This window comes from Orcinus orca, chromosome 11 (assembly GCF_937001465.1).
Source record: "Orcinus orca chromosome 11, mOrcOrc1.1, whole genome shotgun sequence".
NCBI classification, from domain to species: Eukaryota; Metazoa; Chordata; class Mammalia; order Artiodactyla; family Delphinidae; genus Orcinus; species Orcinus orca.
In genome coordinates this window covers 6,861,065-6,878,349 of record NC_064569.1, presented here as the reverse complement: position 1 = coordinate 6,878,349, position 17,285 = coordinate 6,861,065, and the positions used below count along the sequence as shown (strand labels likewise).

At 43.9% G+C, this 17,285-nt stretch overlaps 1 pseudogene; it reads right to left on the bottom strand.

Annotated features, from left to right (window-relative positions):
* Nucleotides 1-3,969: 3,969 nt before the first annotated feature.
* LOC101287831 (thioredoxin-dependent peroxide reductase, mitochondrial-like) lies at nucleotides 3,970-5,654 on the bottom strand (annotated as a pseudogene).
* Between the last annotated feature and the right edge of the window lie 11,631 nt (nucleotides 5,655-17,285).

Genomic DNA, 17,285 nt, shown 5'->3' with positions numbered 1-17,285 from the left:
GTCTGGAGCCTGTGCTCCGCAACGGGAGAGGCCACAACAGTGAGAGGCCCGCGTACCGCAAAAAAAAAAAAAAAAAAAAATGCAATAGTAGAGATGTGTGTATAGAGGAACATAAAAGTCCATGATCCCCCTCAGCACCACTCTCATTAATATATAGATTTTTAAAAGACAAAAATGTTATCCATCATACATACATCTGGATTATTTTCATTTAACAATATGTCTTAGACATCTTTCATATTACTAAACATTTATCTACCTCTTTGTTTATAGTTTTCTAAGTCTTCCATTATATAGCTATATGGTAATTTTTTAACTGTTTTTTGTTGAGGAGTATTAACCTTTTTTTTTTTTTAATTTTATTTATTTGTGGCTGTGTTGGGTCTTTGTTTCTGTGCGAGGGCTTTCTCTAGTTGCGGCGAGCGGGGGCCACTCTTCATCGTGGTGCGCGGGCCTCTCACTGTCGCGGCCTCTCTTGTTGTGGAGCACAAGCTCCAGACGCGCAGGCTCATTACTTGTGGCTCACGGGCCTAGTTGCTCCGCGGCATGTGGGATCTTCCCAGACCAGGGCTCGAAACTGTGTCCCCTGAATTGGCAGGCAGATTCTCAACCACTGCGCCAGCAGGGAAGCCCGAGGTGTATTAACTTTAAAGAAAATTATCAACATTATAAACAATCCTGCAATAGAAATCCTCATAGATATATCTTTGCTCTTCGGTGTGAGTACTCTGTAACAGTACTTCTCAAATTTTACTGTGCATAGGAATTGCCTGAGGAGCTCATTAAAATGTAGATTCCGACCCCTTAAAGTGATACCAATTCTGCTGGTCCATGGACCGCATTTTGAGTAACATGGCTCTGTGGAATACATTCTTAGGAGGTGCAGTTTCTGGTTCAAAGTGTATGTACTTATCTTTACCAGTCTTAATAGACTGAAAAATAGATATGTCGATATTATTTTTTTCAGGGAGGTTAGTTTATTATGGCATTTTTAAAGTTATAATTAACATGCAATATTATATTAGTTTCAGGTATGCAACAGTGATTTGATGTTTTTATGCATTATGAAATGACCACCCCAATAAGACGAGTTACCATCTGTCAGCATACAAAGTTGTACAATATTGACTATATTCCCTATGTGTACATTATATCCTCATGATTTATTTTATAGCTGGAAGTTTGTACCTCTCAATCCCCTTCATCTGTTTTACCCATCCCTCCATCCCCTGCCCCTCTGGCAACCCCCAGTTTTTTCTCTGTATCTATGAGTCAGCTTCTGTTTTGTTTCTTCATTTGTTTTGGTTTTTAGATTCCACATAAAATTGAAATCATGTGGTATTGTTTTTCTCTGTCTGACTTATTTTACTTAGCGTAATATCCTCTAAGTCCATCCATGTTGCCACAAATGGAAGATTTCATTCTTTTTTATGGCCAAGTAATATTCCACTACACACACACACACACACACACACACACACACAGACACACACACACATCTTCTTTATCCATTCATCTATGGATGGACACTTACGTTACTTCCATATCTACCTATTGTAAATAGTGCTGCAATGAACACAGGGGTGCACATATCACTTGAATTGGTACTTTTGTTTTCTTCAGATAAATACCTAGAAGTGGAATTGCTGAATCATATGGTAGTTCTATTTTTAATTTTTTTGAGGAATCTCCATCCTGTTCTCCATAGTGGCTGCACCAATTTACATTCCCACCAACAGTGTGTGAGGATTCCCTTTTCTCCACATCCTCACCAACATTTGTTTTTCTTGTCTTTTTAATAATAGCTATTATCAAATAACCACAAAATTATTTTAATTTGCATTTTTGATTGTTGGTGAGGGTTTTTTTTATATGTCTATGTATTAGTATTTATTTTACAAAATGCCTTTTCATGTCCTTCTTCATGTTCCTGCGAAGTCACTAATTTTTAAAATTGATTCGTAGGAGCTTTATATGATCTGAATATTAACTGTGGTGGAAACAGCCAGTTTCTTGCCTGATATTCATTCTTCCCGTCTTTCTCACCAACAGAACTCTTTTTAAACAGTTTATTTAAATGAAGTTATACAACATGTGGCCCTTTGCGTCTGGCTTCTTTAACTTAGCATTATGTTTTCAAAGTTCATCCGTGTTGTAGCAGGTGTCAGTACTTCATCCCTCTTAATTGCTGAACAGTATTCCATTGTATGGTGTATACCACATTTTTTTATCTCTTCATTCGTCAGTTGAGAGGCGTTTGGTTCTTTCCATTTTTTGGCTATTACGAATAACGCCACTATGAACGTTCATGTGCAAATTTTTGTGTGGCCGAATATTTCCATTTCCAAATAGTATCAATAAAAATATAATACTTTTAGTATCAAGATATTGAATTCTATACAGTAATGAATGGATTCCAAAGGAGGACATGATTCTTTGCCATGTGGAGATTTCATTCTAAAATACTTACAGTTTCAACATATTCATTTATTCAACTATGAATATTGAGTGCTTACTAGGTACCAGGCACTTTGCTAGGAGCCTGAAATAAAATGTTACAAATAGAACCAGACCTCATATATTTCAACTAGTTTATTGGCAATTTTTTCCTTACAAGTGGAACTGTAAGTGGATCATATGGTAACTCTATATTTATCCTTTGAGAAACTGCCAGACTGTCTTCCAAAGGGCTGCCCCACATTACATTTCCACCAGCAGTGTTTGAGGGTTCTAACTTCTCCGTATCCTGCCCAACATTTGATATTACCTGTTTTTGATTATAGCTGTCCTCGTGGATATGAAGTGGTATTTCATTGTGGTTTTGATTTGCATTTCCCTGATGGCTAAAGATGGTAAGCATCTTTTTTTGTTTTCATTGGCCATTTGTATATCTTCTTTGAGGAACTGTCTGTTTAAACTCTTAGCTTATTTTTTAATTGAATTTTTTTGTCTTCTCATTCTTGAGCTAACAGAACTTTTATATTATTGGGGCAACACTGTGCCCAGCTTTAAAATATATATATATTTCTCAACCTCCATTCACTGCTGATACGTCAGTTAGTGAAACTTCTAGAATGTCCCTTTTTCCTCCTCCCCTTTGTCTTACTTCCTCTGTAAAGTAGAAATGTGATGGCAGGAGTTCCAGCAACCACATGGGGCTGTGAGATGACCCAGAGAATATGAGCCACATGCTAAGATGCCAGAACGTAAGTAGAAAGCAGCCTATGATACAGAAAATATCATGAAGCTATCATATCACCACTGAACTGCCTGTCTCCAGACTTATTTTATATAAAGGGAAAAACTGGTTAAGCCTCTGGGTTTGGGGGATCTATGTTGTAGCCAAATGCAATTCTTAGTTGATTATAACAAATTATCTCAAAACTTAGTAGCTTAAAACATTTATTATCTCAGTTTCTGTGAATCAGGAATCTAAAAGTATCTTAGCTTGGGCTACAGTTATCTGATGGATTGACTGGGCCTGGAGATGGTTCAGTGACATGGCTGTTAGCAGGACTGTTCCCTGCCATATGGGCTTCTCCACAGGACTGCTTGAGTGTGCTCACAATTAGGCAGCTGGCTTCCCCCAGGAGAGAAGGAGACCATGGTGGAAGCCACTGTGCCTTTTAGTCACACAGATCACTTCCACTTTATTCTATTTTTAGCAGCTAGTCACTAAGTGCAGCCCACACTTAAGTAGAGGGAAAATAGGCTCCACCTCTTGAAGAGAAGAGTATCAAAGAATTCGTGGGTGTGGGTTTTTTCGTTGTTTGTTTTGTTTTGTTTGTTTTTTTGGCCGCACCAAGCGCAGCCTGCGGAAACTTCGTTGCCCGACCAGGGATCAAACCCAGGCCCCTGGCAGTGGAAACATGGAGTACTAACCACTGGACTGCCAGGGAATTCCTGGTGGGCATGTATTAAAACGACCACACATATACATTAACTTTTTTTTTTTTGTATTTTAAAATGTTTATTTTTTATTTTTTTACATTGAACACTTCAGGAAATAAAATAATTACAATGATTCAAATGAATGAATGATTCAAATTCAAAATGCAATCCCTGGATTCAATAATTATCCTTTATAATTATGCCCAATAAATATTAGAAATGTATGTAGGCACTAAGTCAGCTAACAAAATAAGTAAAATAATTATATAAAGTATATATCTCAGGACTGGGGAACATGCATGATCAGTTAAGTCACTTGGCCACTGTAGATGGTTTTTTAAAAAACATGATTCACATCTGCTTCAATCACATACACATTCATTGCAAGTGTTTTTTTTTTTTTTTTCCTGGCCGCACTGTATGGTATGTGGGATCTTAGTTCCCTGACCAGGGATCGAACCCACACCCCCTGCATGGGAGCACAGAGTCTTAACCACAGGACCACCAGGGAAGTCCTGCAAGTGTTAAACTAGACCACTGATGCTAACAACTTAAAACTATGATCTTAAAAGAAAATTCAGTTTAATACAAAGAAACTCAAGAAGAAAATTTCAGGACCCTTGATCAGAAGCTTTTGATGCCTGTCACACTACTCTAGTGTACACAAAGGTTCCAGTAAGGCTGGTAAAGAAGAGTTGTTTCCTTTTCCCTTTGAAGACATGATCCAAGAAATAGGGGAACTGCACATTCTATAGCAACTAGCCATCCGTCCATACACTGCTAATAAAGGACTCCTTACGTTAGTAACTAACCACATTTTAAAAGCCTTGGTCAATGTTACAAAAACAAAACATTTAGAGTAATATTTACGAATACAAGCATAATTGTGTTTTTTGCCTTCTATAAATAATAATCTCTGAAATGCTAAAAGTGAGTTCCAGCTGTGGTTCTCTTCTGGTGTGGGAAGCTGCAGGTGCACATGGGATGGTCTACTGATTTACCTTCTCAAAATATTCTTTGGAAGCAGTCGGATGGGGCTTGATTGTAGGAGAATCTGGTGTCCAGTTGGCTGGGCAGACTTCTCCATAGGTTTCTACAAACTGGAATGCCTTCACCAAGCGGAGGGTCTCTTCCACGCTTCGGCCCACTGGGAGATCATTGACGCTCAAATGCTTGATGACTCCGTTGGGGTCAATTATGAAGAGACCTAGTAGTGCAAGGCCGGGACCTTCTAACAGCACACCATAGTCTCGGGAAATCTGTTTAGTCAGATCTGACAAGAGTGTGATGTGCATGTGGCCCAAACCGCCATTCTTCCTTGGTGTGTTTGTCCAGGCCAGGTGGGTGAAGTGGGAATCCACTGACACTGCAACGACTTCACAGTTCACATCGTGAAATTCATTGGCTTTGTCACTGAAGGCAATAATTTCTTTAGGACACACAAAGGTGAAATCCAAAGGATAGAAGAAGAGCACTAAATATTTCCCCTTAAAGTCATCAAGGCTTATTTCTTTGAACTCTCCATTGACAACAGCTGTACCCTTAAAATAGGGCACATGCTGGGTGACGGCAGGGGCATGGCATGAGGAACTGGTGCTAAAGGCGAATTTTGCTTGAGCAGAACCAGACCACCGTGCATTTGTCAAGCACGTTCTTCGAGAAGCAGCAGGCCTAAGGGCTGCGGAGGCAGAAATGCCCCAAGGAATGGCACTCACTTGTCGCACAAGCGAAGTCTAGAACAACTTTCCCGCCACGGCCGCCATCTTCAGGGTCTACATTAACTTTTTGTCTTTTATAAATACTGAAAATGTTTTCCTAGTTTGTCTTTTCACTTTGTTTATACAGTGTCGCCTTAAAGAAATGATTAATCCCATCCTTACCTACTGATTTGAAATGCCATTTTACATATATATATATATATATATATATATATATATATATATATAACCCTGGACTATTATTTTCCATTGACCTATATATAATATATATAGCTCTTTCTGCTCTAGTACCACACTGTCATAACTATAGATTTTTCTATGTATATAATTTATCCTGCTATCTTATTATTCTATTCTAGTAATAGAATAGTCTGTCTATTGGATAGAGAAGTAGAGGAATTCAATACATTTTAAGATGCTAAATTCTTAAAATAGACAGAAAATTCAGAGTAACTACATATATATGAATATATATATATATATATATATATGGATGTATAATGATTCATTGAAGGTGGAAGAATCTGGGGTAAGGAGGGGGGGTGGAGAGGAAAGTTCAACAGGACTCAGCAACTGGATGGACACAACGTATGGAGAAGAGAAATATGCCCAAGGTTTGCCTGAATCTAGTGTTCCTGGGGAAATAATACGGCAAGGAAAGGAACAGAAAGGTTTGGTCTTGAAGCTTTGGCAGATGATCGATTTCTTTGGGACTTACTGAGGTTGAAATGGTAGTGGGACATCCACTACCATGGACATGGAGATGTCCGTTAGACCACTGGAAACAGGGAGCTAGAGCTGAGCTTCAAGGTTGGCTGGTCCCTCCGCTCCGCCATGTCCTCCAGGACTGCAGTCCGCCGTACTGTACTGCCTTCCCCTATGGCTGAGTCTTCCCGTTGTCATGTGATGTATGCAGAGAGCAATCTGAGACCTAGGTGAAACCATGCACATTCAGCCAGAGAGAGTTTCTTCCTGCTGCTTTCTCATAATGATCTCGGAGGTCCGTGAGATCCGAGGTCATAATAATCTCGCTGACAACGGGCAGCGATCCTGAAGAGAGATCTTAGTTCCCAGCCCAGGAACTGAACCTGAGTAGCCTGGATGAAAACCAGGAATCCTAACCACTAGACCACTAGGGGCTGGAGGCTAGAAGCAAAGTGGCCCCTGCTCTTTCCCCCGTTGAAAGCACGAATGTTTCAAGGAGACAAAAACTGTAAAAACAGGTACAAAGGTTATTATTAGAGACATAGCACAATGTATGGGAGGAGTTGGTTTATTTAAGTCAGAAGCTAGGCAGAAATACACACCCAGAGAGGAGTGTGGGAGTCCTGAATGAGGAGCACCGTAAAGAAGTGATTTAAATCACTTATATAGGACAGTCCTTCCGGGTCTTTGTTTACATTGGGCCAATTATCTCGTTTCTTTTTTCACACCTGACTGGTCCCAGGACCCTCCCCAACATACATGCGCCCCCAACATGCGTGTGCAACTTTTTGCTAAGATGGATGCCACGGCAGAGGCCTGTGGGTGCATGTCCACACTTATTACGGGGTGGGGGCCCCCTCCCTTTTTGACCCCCAAGGAGCCTTCCTGCGCATGTGCAGACAGGGAAGTCTTCCTTGACCTCAGGAGTGAGCGCCTTTATCTCTTTACTTTAGCAGAGCTGAGCTTCTGCCACTAGCTTTGTCCTTGGAGTGTCTGGGTGAGAACAAAGCTTCAGTTTTACTCCACTTGACAAACCCCAGCTGTCCAGCCCAGGGGCCCATCTATCTCCTATCTCAGGCAGAGCAAGGAACCTTCTTTTCCAGCATACTCCACTACCCTTGGATTCAGTTTAATGTGAGATGATAAATGAGATGATCCTTATGAGATGTCCTTTAATACCATTTGGTCAAAGTTTCTGTGACTCAGTGGAAAGCATCTCGATATGCCTGTCCTTGCAAAATCAGTGATAGATAGAAGACTTTTTTTTTTTCCTTTGGCTCTCGCCATGCAGCTTGTGGGTCTTAGTTCCCAGATCAGGGATCGAACCTGGGCCCTTGGCAGTAAAACCACTGAGTCCTAACCACTGGATCGCCAGGGAATTCCCTAGGAAGCCTTTCTTTGTATCTCTATCAGCCATAATTTGCAGCACGTCAACAAAAGGAGTGTGTGTGCGTGTGTGTGTGCGTGCATTTGTCACATTCAAATTATACTCTAAAAACTAAATAACATTGATAGCAGTGATATGCAGGTAAATGTTTAACAGCAGGCTCTCCAGAGAGAACAAAAGGCCCTCCTTTTTAGCGTATACTGATTTTTCTGGTGTAAATTCCCACCACGGCTGATTGCAAGCTGGCAACTCACAATGTCATGTTTCCACCATACAGATACAATAGAGATAAATATTGGGTTGGCCAGAAAAACCCAATGAATTTTTGGCCAACCCAATAATTTCAGTTTTGTTAATGGCTGAATTGTGTACCCCCCAAGTTCATAAGTTGAAGCCCTAACTCCCAGTACCTCAGAATGTACCTGTATTGGGGATAGGGCCTTAAAAGAAATAATTAAGTTAAAATGAGGCCACTAGTGTGGGCCCAAATCCAAGCTGACTGGTGTCAGTATAAGAAGAGGAAATTTAGGAATGCCCTGGAGGTCCAGTGGTTGGAACTCCATGCTTTCACTGCTAAGGACCCGGGTTCAGTCCCTGGTTGAGGAGCTAAGATCCTGTGGGCTGAGAGGCGTGGTCTAAAAAAAAAAAAGAGGAAATTCGGACACAGAGGTGCAGGCACACAGATAAAAATATGGTGTGAGGGCACAGAAGAAGGCAGCCACCTTCAAGCGAAAGACAGAGGCCGCTGTCAAAACCAAACCTGTTGACACCTTGCTCTTGGATTGCCTCCAGAACAGAATAAATTTCTGTTGCTTAAACTATTTTAGCATTTTTGTTATGGCAGTCCTAGCAAACTAATACAAAAAGGTAGTAAAATAATTAGAAAGTGATGAGTTTTGAGTACTTTTTAACTTTTGTTTTTAATATAATTTATTTAAATTATATTTGTACAATTTTATTTTTTTAATTTTTTTATTATTTTTTTAAAAATGTATTTATTTATTTTTGGCTGCGTTGGGTCTTCTTTGCTGTGTACGGGCTTTCTCTAGTTGCAGCGAGCCGGGGCTACTCTTCGTTGCGGTGCGCAGCCTTCTCATTGCGGTGGCTTCTCTTGTTGCGGAGCACAGGATCTAGGCGCAGGGGCTTCAGTAATTGTGGCACGAGGGCTCAGTCATTGTGAGGCATGGGCTTAGATGCTCCGCGGCATGTGGGATCTTCCCAGACCAGGGATGGAACCTGTGTCCCCTGCATTAGCAGGCGGATTCTTAACCACTGTGCTACCAGGGAAGTCCCCGATTTTATTTTTTTTTAATGGCTGCATTTAATAACCGGCTCACAGAATTCATGAAAAATTAACAAACAGCTCTCACAAGCCTGTTCAAGCCAGCTCCAGTTCATTGCATATTTCAACGAGTCTCAAATTTCTATTTCTAACCAAGAACACTTTTCTCAGTCCAAGGCTTATATAGTTCACCTCCTCCTTCTCAATTTATATAACTGAGATCTCAAAATTAAAATATACAAATTCCATACCTTTTCCTCTAACTCTGCTTTTCTTCACTGCTCCCCATATCACCATTCAGATGTTCAAACCAGAAACCTCGCATCATCTAGCCGTTTTTTTCTCCCTCAATGACATTTTCCCCCAATTGCTCCCATGGAATCTATCACCAACGTGATCCATCCCACTCCAAATATATCTTGGCGACTAAGAAACATATTCACAACCTAAAAGTTGAGAGTTATGTTTTATTCAGGGGACATGCTAAGGACTTCAATTCCGGGAGGCAGCATCTCAAGTAACCCTGAGAAAACTGGTCTGAGGAGGCAGGGTGGGAACTAGGACCTACTGGAGTTTTGCAACAAAGGGCAAGTAGTAGTGACAGGGATAGAATAGGACAGTTATACAGGTAGCTGTAGAAGTCCCAGTAGGGGACTATAGATAGGGAAACCTAGGAAACTTTGCAAGACCACTGTAAGTTAACGATCCCTCAAGAAAGCTATTGGAAAATCGTGGAAGGAAACAGCCTTGCTTAACTATAAAGCCATAAACAAAAGCACGAGATATGCCCCAGGCCATTAGGTGGAAGAAAAAGTTCCCCGCCCTTCTAGTGATTTGATAAACGCTATGATAATTCTAGTTTGACCTCATAGGGTCAGACACTCTCTTGCCTGATACGAAGGAGGAACTAGTGATGTAAGCCTCCTGTCTACTCGAAGAAGGTGGTATTTTCCCCTCCCTCTTTCCTTTGACTATAAAATTGTACCCCACTTAATCCTCAGGGCAGAGCTCCCTCGCCTGCCTGCTTGCATCTCTTACAAGCGTCCTATATTAATAAACCTACTTCTTGCCTATCACTTTGTCTCTCGCTGAATTCCTTCTGCGCTGAGACACAAAGAACCTGAGCCTCAGTAAGTCCAGACACCAGGTGAATGATTCTAATTAAAAGACCGGGGGTTCAAGTCCCAATCAGGGTTCTGGCTGGTTTTGAGCCCCGGCCACGTGGGTTCAAGTCCCAGTCTGGGTTTAGACTGGGTTCGAGACCCGGTATGGGGGTTCAAGTCCAAATCTGAGGTGCACCGTTTCAGCAGGAAAAAAAAAAGATTACTGTTAATAAAAGAAAACTATACATCTCAAGTTAAGGAATTTAGCGCTTTTCTGTGTCTGGGAAGATGCAAGAGTCTGAGCTCACTGAGATCATTCCTTTGATATGCACCTCAGCTATCTGGGGCCAGTATCCTGCGTTTTCTCATCCTGAGTTTCCTCAGGTTCACCGTGGGGAGTGGCTGCAGTCTGAGGGCTGCTAGATGGCAGGCATGCTTTGTTTCCTTCCTGAGTTCCCTCAGGGCTCACCAGCTCACCACTGGAGGGCTGCAATTGCTGATGACTGTGACATCCTTTGTTTACTGATATGTCAGGTCATGTTTTATTTCTCAGTCTTGATTCCATCTACTTCTTTCCATCTTCTGTGACACCTCTCTGGCCCAAACTATTATCATCACTCTCTGCAACTAGTACAGTAGCCTCGTAAATCGTCTTCCTGATTCCACACTCTCTCATCCAGCCATCTTTCAAGAGCAGTCAGAGTAAGCCTTTTCAAATGTAAAGAGAAGCCTCTGGCTTTTCCTATTGCCCTTAGGATAAAATGGTTACTCATCACCCTAGCCTAGAAGCAAAGCCTGAAACCGAGCAGGACCCTGTGGGGCCCTCCCTGGTACAAATCCTTTCTGTGTCCCCAGTTTCTTATTTGTAGAAAACAGGCTTCATTCACAAACTTCCCTAAGTTCCAAAAGGCAGGTTCAAACAGTTGCTAATCAGGGAAGGGAGGGAATGCAGAAAAAAGGGAGAGCAGTGAAGAAACAATAGTGCAACCTTGGAGCAGGGTCCTTGTTCCTCCCCAAGGAATATACATAATAATACCTTCGAGGCTTCCCTGATGGCGCAGTGGTTAAGAATCCGCCTGCCGATGCAGGGGACACGGACACGGGTTCGATCCCTGGTCCGGGAAGATCCCACGTGCCATGGAGCAGCTAAGCCCGTGCGCCACAACTACTGAGCCTGTGCTCTAGAGCCCACAAGCCACAACTACTGAAGCCCGCAGTCCTAGAGCCCGTGCTCCGCAAAAAGAGAAGCCACCGCAATGAGAAGCCTGCGCACCGCAACGAAGAGTAGCCCCCGCTCGCTACAACTAGAGAAAGCCCGTGCACGGAAACGAAGACCCAAATGCAGCAAAAAATTAATTAATTAATTAATTTAAAAAATAATAATACCTTTGAGCTCTTCTGCAGGAACTAAGGCCCCCACCCAGGTGGAGGATGGCACCGCCCTGTTACCTCACCACCAACCAATCAGAAGAAAGTCACACCCTGTAGCCTCACCCCAAATTTTGCCTATAAAAATTTCTCCCCCAAACCATCAGGAAGTTCTGGCCACCTGTTCTCCTTGCTTGGCCCTGCAATAAACCTTTCTTTGCTCCAAACTCCAACATTTTGGTGTGTTTGGCCTCACCATGCATTGGGTACGCGAACTTGTGTTCTGTAGCAAGCCCAGCAAGGTCTGTCATGACCTTTGCTATTGAGCTCCAGCCACACTTAGGTCACAGGGCCAGCTCTGAAACCGTGCAACCCAGATTGGGACTTGAACCCACGGGTTTTTGAGATCACACACCTGGTCTCAGGACTTAATGAAGCTCAGGTTCTTGATGTCTCATGGCAGAAAGAATTCAGTGAGAGACAAAGTAATAGGTAAGAAGCGGACTTATCTAGAGAGAAACACACTCCAGAGACAGAGTGTGGAAGGCGAGAGGCCCTGAAATATGGGGGTGGTTAGTTTTTATGGACTGGGTAATTTCATAGGCTAATGAGTGGGAGGATTATTCCAACTATTTCGGGGAAGGGGTGGGGATTTCCAGGAATTGGGCCACTGCCCACTTTTTGGCCTTTTATGGTTAGCCTCAGAACTGTCATGGCGCTGTTGGGTGTGTCATTTAGCATATGCTAATATATTACGATGAGTGTATAATGGGGCTCAAGGTCCACTGGAAGTCGAAACTTCTGCCATCTTGGACCTGGTTGGTTCTAACCAGTTTTTGTCATGTCCTATGGCTACATCATTCTTTTAAAGGTTGTGCCCTGCCCCCTTCCCTCCTGTTTCAGTTCCTTCTCCCACCTAACTCCCTCCTTCTTGTGGCTTTCACTTATATTCTTTGCTTTTGTGTGGAACTCTTAACTAACACCTTGATACTGAACCAAACTTGGATCTGCTTGCCCATGCACAGTAAAGCCAATCTAATGACACCGGGTTGTGGTGAAGGAAAATGCAGTGTTTATCGCAGGGCTGCAAGAGAGTAGCCCAGGGCAGCTGGTGCTTAAAACACTCAAACTTCCCATTGGTTTCAGCAAAGCAATTTTAAAGGCCAGGTGAGGGAGGGGGAGTCCCAGTGTATATGATCAGCTCGTGCACAATTTTCTGAATGGTGAGGTAACAGGCCCGTGTCACAGGGGTTAACATTATCAGTCCTTAGGCACCCGTAGGCTATGTGCTCATGGCCATCAAGCGGTTAATTTCTTCCACTTGGTGGTGGTTCTAGCATCTATGAAACAACTCAGGAAATGCGCATCAGATACTATCATCTAGGTACTTTGGAGAGGAGCTATAAAACAGAGGCTATGTGGGCGGGGTCTGTCCCAGGAAGGCCCATAGGGTCCTGCTCGGTTACATCCTGAGGTCTTCTAGGCCTTCTCAGAAAGGCCATTCTTCTTTTCTTTTTCTTTAATTAACTTACTTATTTTATTTATTTACTTTTGGCTGCGTTGGGTCTTCGTTGCTGTGTGCGGGCTTTCTCTAGTTGCGGCGAGAGGGCGCTACTCTTTGTTGCGGTGCACGGGCTTCTCATTGCGATGGCTTCTCTTGTTGCAGAACACGGGCTCTAGGCGCGCAGGCTCCAGTAGTTGTGGCTCGCGGACTCAACAGTTGTGGCTCGACAGCTCTAGAGTGCAGGCTCAGTAGTTGTGGCGCACAGGCTTAGTTGCTCCACGGCATGTGGGATCTTCCTGGACCAGGGCTCGAACCTGTGTCCCCTGCATTGGCAGGTGGATTCTTAACCACTGCGCCACCAGAGAAGTCCAGAAATGCCATTCTTAAGCATAATCTAAATTAGGATTCCCTCTTACCGGGCCCTGTTTTTCCTTGATGGCAGCAAACACAATTTGTCTTCATACCTGAATTTGTGGATCAAGTTTGTTCCTTTCCAAATGTCATCAAGTACTTCTATGTCAGATTCTTCTAACTCCAACAGACTTTCAGTTTTGCTCTGCATCCCTACCGCCCAGGCCCAGTGCATGCCACATAGTAAGTGCTCAATAAATACTTGCAGAATCAGTATTAAATGTGATTTTTAAAAGTAATTAAGAACTTCCTGCCCTCAATTTGGATTTGCTGTACAGATGAAATGCCTTTAGCTCCTCCCTCCACTTTGTGAATCACTAATGAGTGAACAAAGGACAAGCCAGGGAGCTAGCCCCACTTAGGATTCACTAGAAGGAAATGAAGGCCCTGAAGGATATAAAGGTGGAGAAAAACTAGAAAAAGTTAAGTCAGTCTTTTAAAAACTGGCAATGATAAACAAAGGGGCATTCGATTTGGCAAGTAAGACTTTTGATGACTGATGGATCTAGGCTGGCAGAGTTTAAGAGGGAGTGGGTTTTGTAGGCCTGCTCCTTTCCCCTGAAGTTTCTAGAATAACCTGGGTGTCTCCTACTTCCGGCCTCGCTCTCCTCCCAGGTGAACACAAATACTGTCTCCTGTGGAGGGTCCCTAGACAGAACTACACTGACCGTGGGAAAAGGAGAGAGATGGGGAAGGACGGTTTTTTGAGTGATGGAGGAAGGAAGCCCTTTAAACGTAGATAAACTCCATCAGCCTCTATTAGCAGATCTGCTGAAGCACTAGTTCCTTCTACTCTCCCGTGGAACCCGGAGCTACAGCCGCCCCTCAGCACCCCTCACTTCCGCCCTGGGGCCTTTGTTCCGGCGCAGAATGTTCTAGACGCAAACGCCAGCGCCGGAAGGAGGTGGGCGGGGGCGGGAGCTTGCAGGCCCCAGGCGGCCCTCTGCGGCGGGCGGGGCTGGCGGGGCGGGGCGGAGATCGCGTCACCGCTGCGGCCGCTGGGGGGCGCGCGAGCCACTCGGGCGGCCCGCCTGCCGCGCCTGCGCACGTAACCGCGCACGTGACCGCCCCCGCGGGGAGTCAGCATGTCCCGCCTCCCGCTGCGCCGCGGTTACGTAGCCGGCGCCCGGGCGGTAACGCCGGTGTCACGTCTGCTTTAGGGCGCGTTTCCTGCAGTCGCCATTTCGTCCCCGCCTGGGGATTTGGCGCAGTGGCTTCTCAATTTTTGAGCCCCGTTGCTGCCGTTTGCCAGCTCTAGTCACAGGGAAGTCGTTTAACCCTTCGGAGCCTTGCTTTGTGAATCTGTAAACATTGGGCCGTCTTCGTTGTGGGGATTAAATGAGATGTGGTGGGGTTTCATCATAGGCACCCTTAACGTGAGCCCAACGATTCTCAGATTAAATAGGGCGGAAGGTCTTCAGCCACCATTCCACGCGAGCGGGAGGAGGCGGGAGATTGGACTCTGTGCTCTCAGCCGGTTCTCAGCCTCTCATTGTGTGTTTCTTGGGAGGCTGACTGGGTTCCAGTGTTTTGCTTTTTAAGCTAGATTCCAGTGTTTTAAGATGCCTCTTTTCCGCATAACACGACCCACCTGAAGGCAGTCTAACCATTTCATCTGGCGCCCAGCCAAAGAAACAGATATCCCTTCCCATGCTGGAAGAAAAATGAGCTTACTTAAGGAGGGGCAGTGTGTCCATCTCCAACGTGGCACATGAGTATGATCTCAAGAAATTACATGTGGGTCTTCCCTGGTGGCTCACTGGTTAAGAATCCACCTGCCAATGCTGGGGACACGGTTTCAAGCCTTGGTCCAGGTAGATCCCACATCTTCCTGGGCGGAGAAACTAAGCCTGTGCGCCACAACTACTGAGCCTGCCCTTTAGAGCCGGCGAGCCACAACTACTGAAGCCTGCGTACCTAGAGCCCGTGCTACGCAACAAGAGAAGCCACCGCAGTCAGATAACCGCGCACCACAGCGAAGAGTAGCCCCCTCGCCGCTTCCAGAGAAAGCTGGCGTGCAGCAGCCATAAATAAATAAATTTTATTTTTAAAAAAATCACATGTGCAGTCAAGATTCAACAGATTTCGTGAAGCCAGGTCATCAAGTTCTGTAACTGTTAAAGTGACAGCAAAGTACACGTGATAAATCTTTAAAAGCACTAAACTTATTCCTGGAAGAAATGAAGCAGAAGTATGTGCCTCACAATGGCCATACATGGCAGAAAAAGAAAAAGAAAAGCTCTTGGTCTCAAGTCACAGTTCACACCTCCTGCCAGAGAAGACAGCCTTGGGATGGAAGGATTTCAAAACCAGCCAAGGATGGCGTAACAGTTTTAAAAACCAAAAACGTTCAAACTGTTGAGGCTGTATCAGTGGAGGAACAGGAAGCAAAAGCCACCCAGAGCTACTAAACAGAAGTATTAGGCAAAGGGCTAGCTTCCAGAATATAATGAGGCTGGTATCTTCTGATGGGGAAATGCCCAATTGCCATTAAAGTTCCAAACTAGAAACACAAGGCCCTGGTTTGATAGCAACTAATGACCTTGTGACCACCTCTCTCTTCTCTCCTGGTGGCAGTGTAGCACTCTGTTTAATAAAGCCAGAGAGTTCTACAGAGGTACAAATCCCAGTGCCCCCACCGCCCCCATTTGTTTTTTTGTTTCTTTGTTTTTTGCTGTACTCTAGCAATCAAATGCAAAGTCCTGGGTGGCTGCAGCACTTTGCCTGATTCTGTTTTGCAGTTTACATTCTAGAAGCCAAGTAGGATCTCAGAGAGAAAAGCCTTGGCTTTATTGCTGCTCACGGGCGGCAGTACCACTCTGAGGTACCACACACTTAATGAGTGTGCTCATAAAGGCTTTGAAGTCGTATTTTCTCTAACGTCACCCCTATCCTTCATTCTGCTGATTAAGCATGAGTTGCTGTTTCAAAGGCACATGCATGAGGCTGAGATTCCTCCTTGACTCCCAGAGCCAATTGAATGCTAACCCTGATCTTAACGTGGTCATGAGTTGGAAGAGTTGAAAGTGCTCCAGTATTGCCAGTTGCATCTTTATATTAAGCAGGCATGGAAACAACCAAGCCTCAAACAGTCCTTGCTTGTTGGGAAGAATGTGTTTAGTATTTTAAGGGTTTTCTTTAATTTTTTAAAATACATTTATTTATTTATTTTTGGCTGCATTGGGTCTTCGTTGCTGCGTGCAGGCTTTCTCTAGTTGCGGTGAGAGGGGGCTACTGTTTGTTGTGGTGCACGGGCTTCTCATTGCTGTGCCTTCTCGTTGCGGAGTACGGGCTCTCGGCGCGCGGGCTTCAGTAGTTGTGGCGCAAGCGCTTAGTTGCTCCGCGGCATGTGGAGTCTTCCCGGTCCAGGGCTCGAACCCGTGTTCCCTGCATTAGCAGGCGGATTCCTAACCACTGCGCCACAAGGGAAGTCCTGTAAGGGTTTTCTATTGACAAAGAAGTGAAACTCACTGTTTGGCCTAACAAGTGGATCATTATGGCTTTGTGGAAGAAATGAAAGAACTTGAGAGCCACAGAGAAACACTAATAAAAAGCTGAGGAACTGATAAAATCATCCCCAGAAGATAAAGATAGGAAGAACAGGAAGAGAAGAACAGTTCAAATCTTCATAAACTTGTTGAAGTGTTCCATGCTGTAAATACCTGAATGATTTAATTTCTGAATAAAATCCCTCCACGGAGAGAAACCTGAAAATTACATTTGATTAAATCTATGCATTGTAATTCCTTGTAACCCGGCAATTCTGCACAGTAAGTACGCACCCAACAAAAATGAGTGCCTAGGTCCATCAAAAGAATCTGCAATACTGTACATAGTAGCTTTCTCTATAATAGCTGAAAATGGAAACAACTCACATGTCCATCAACAGTAGAATAGGTAAACTGTGGTATATCCA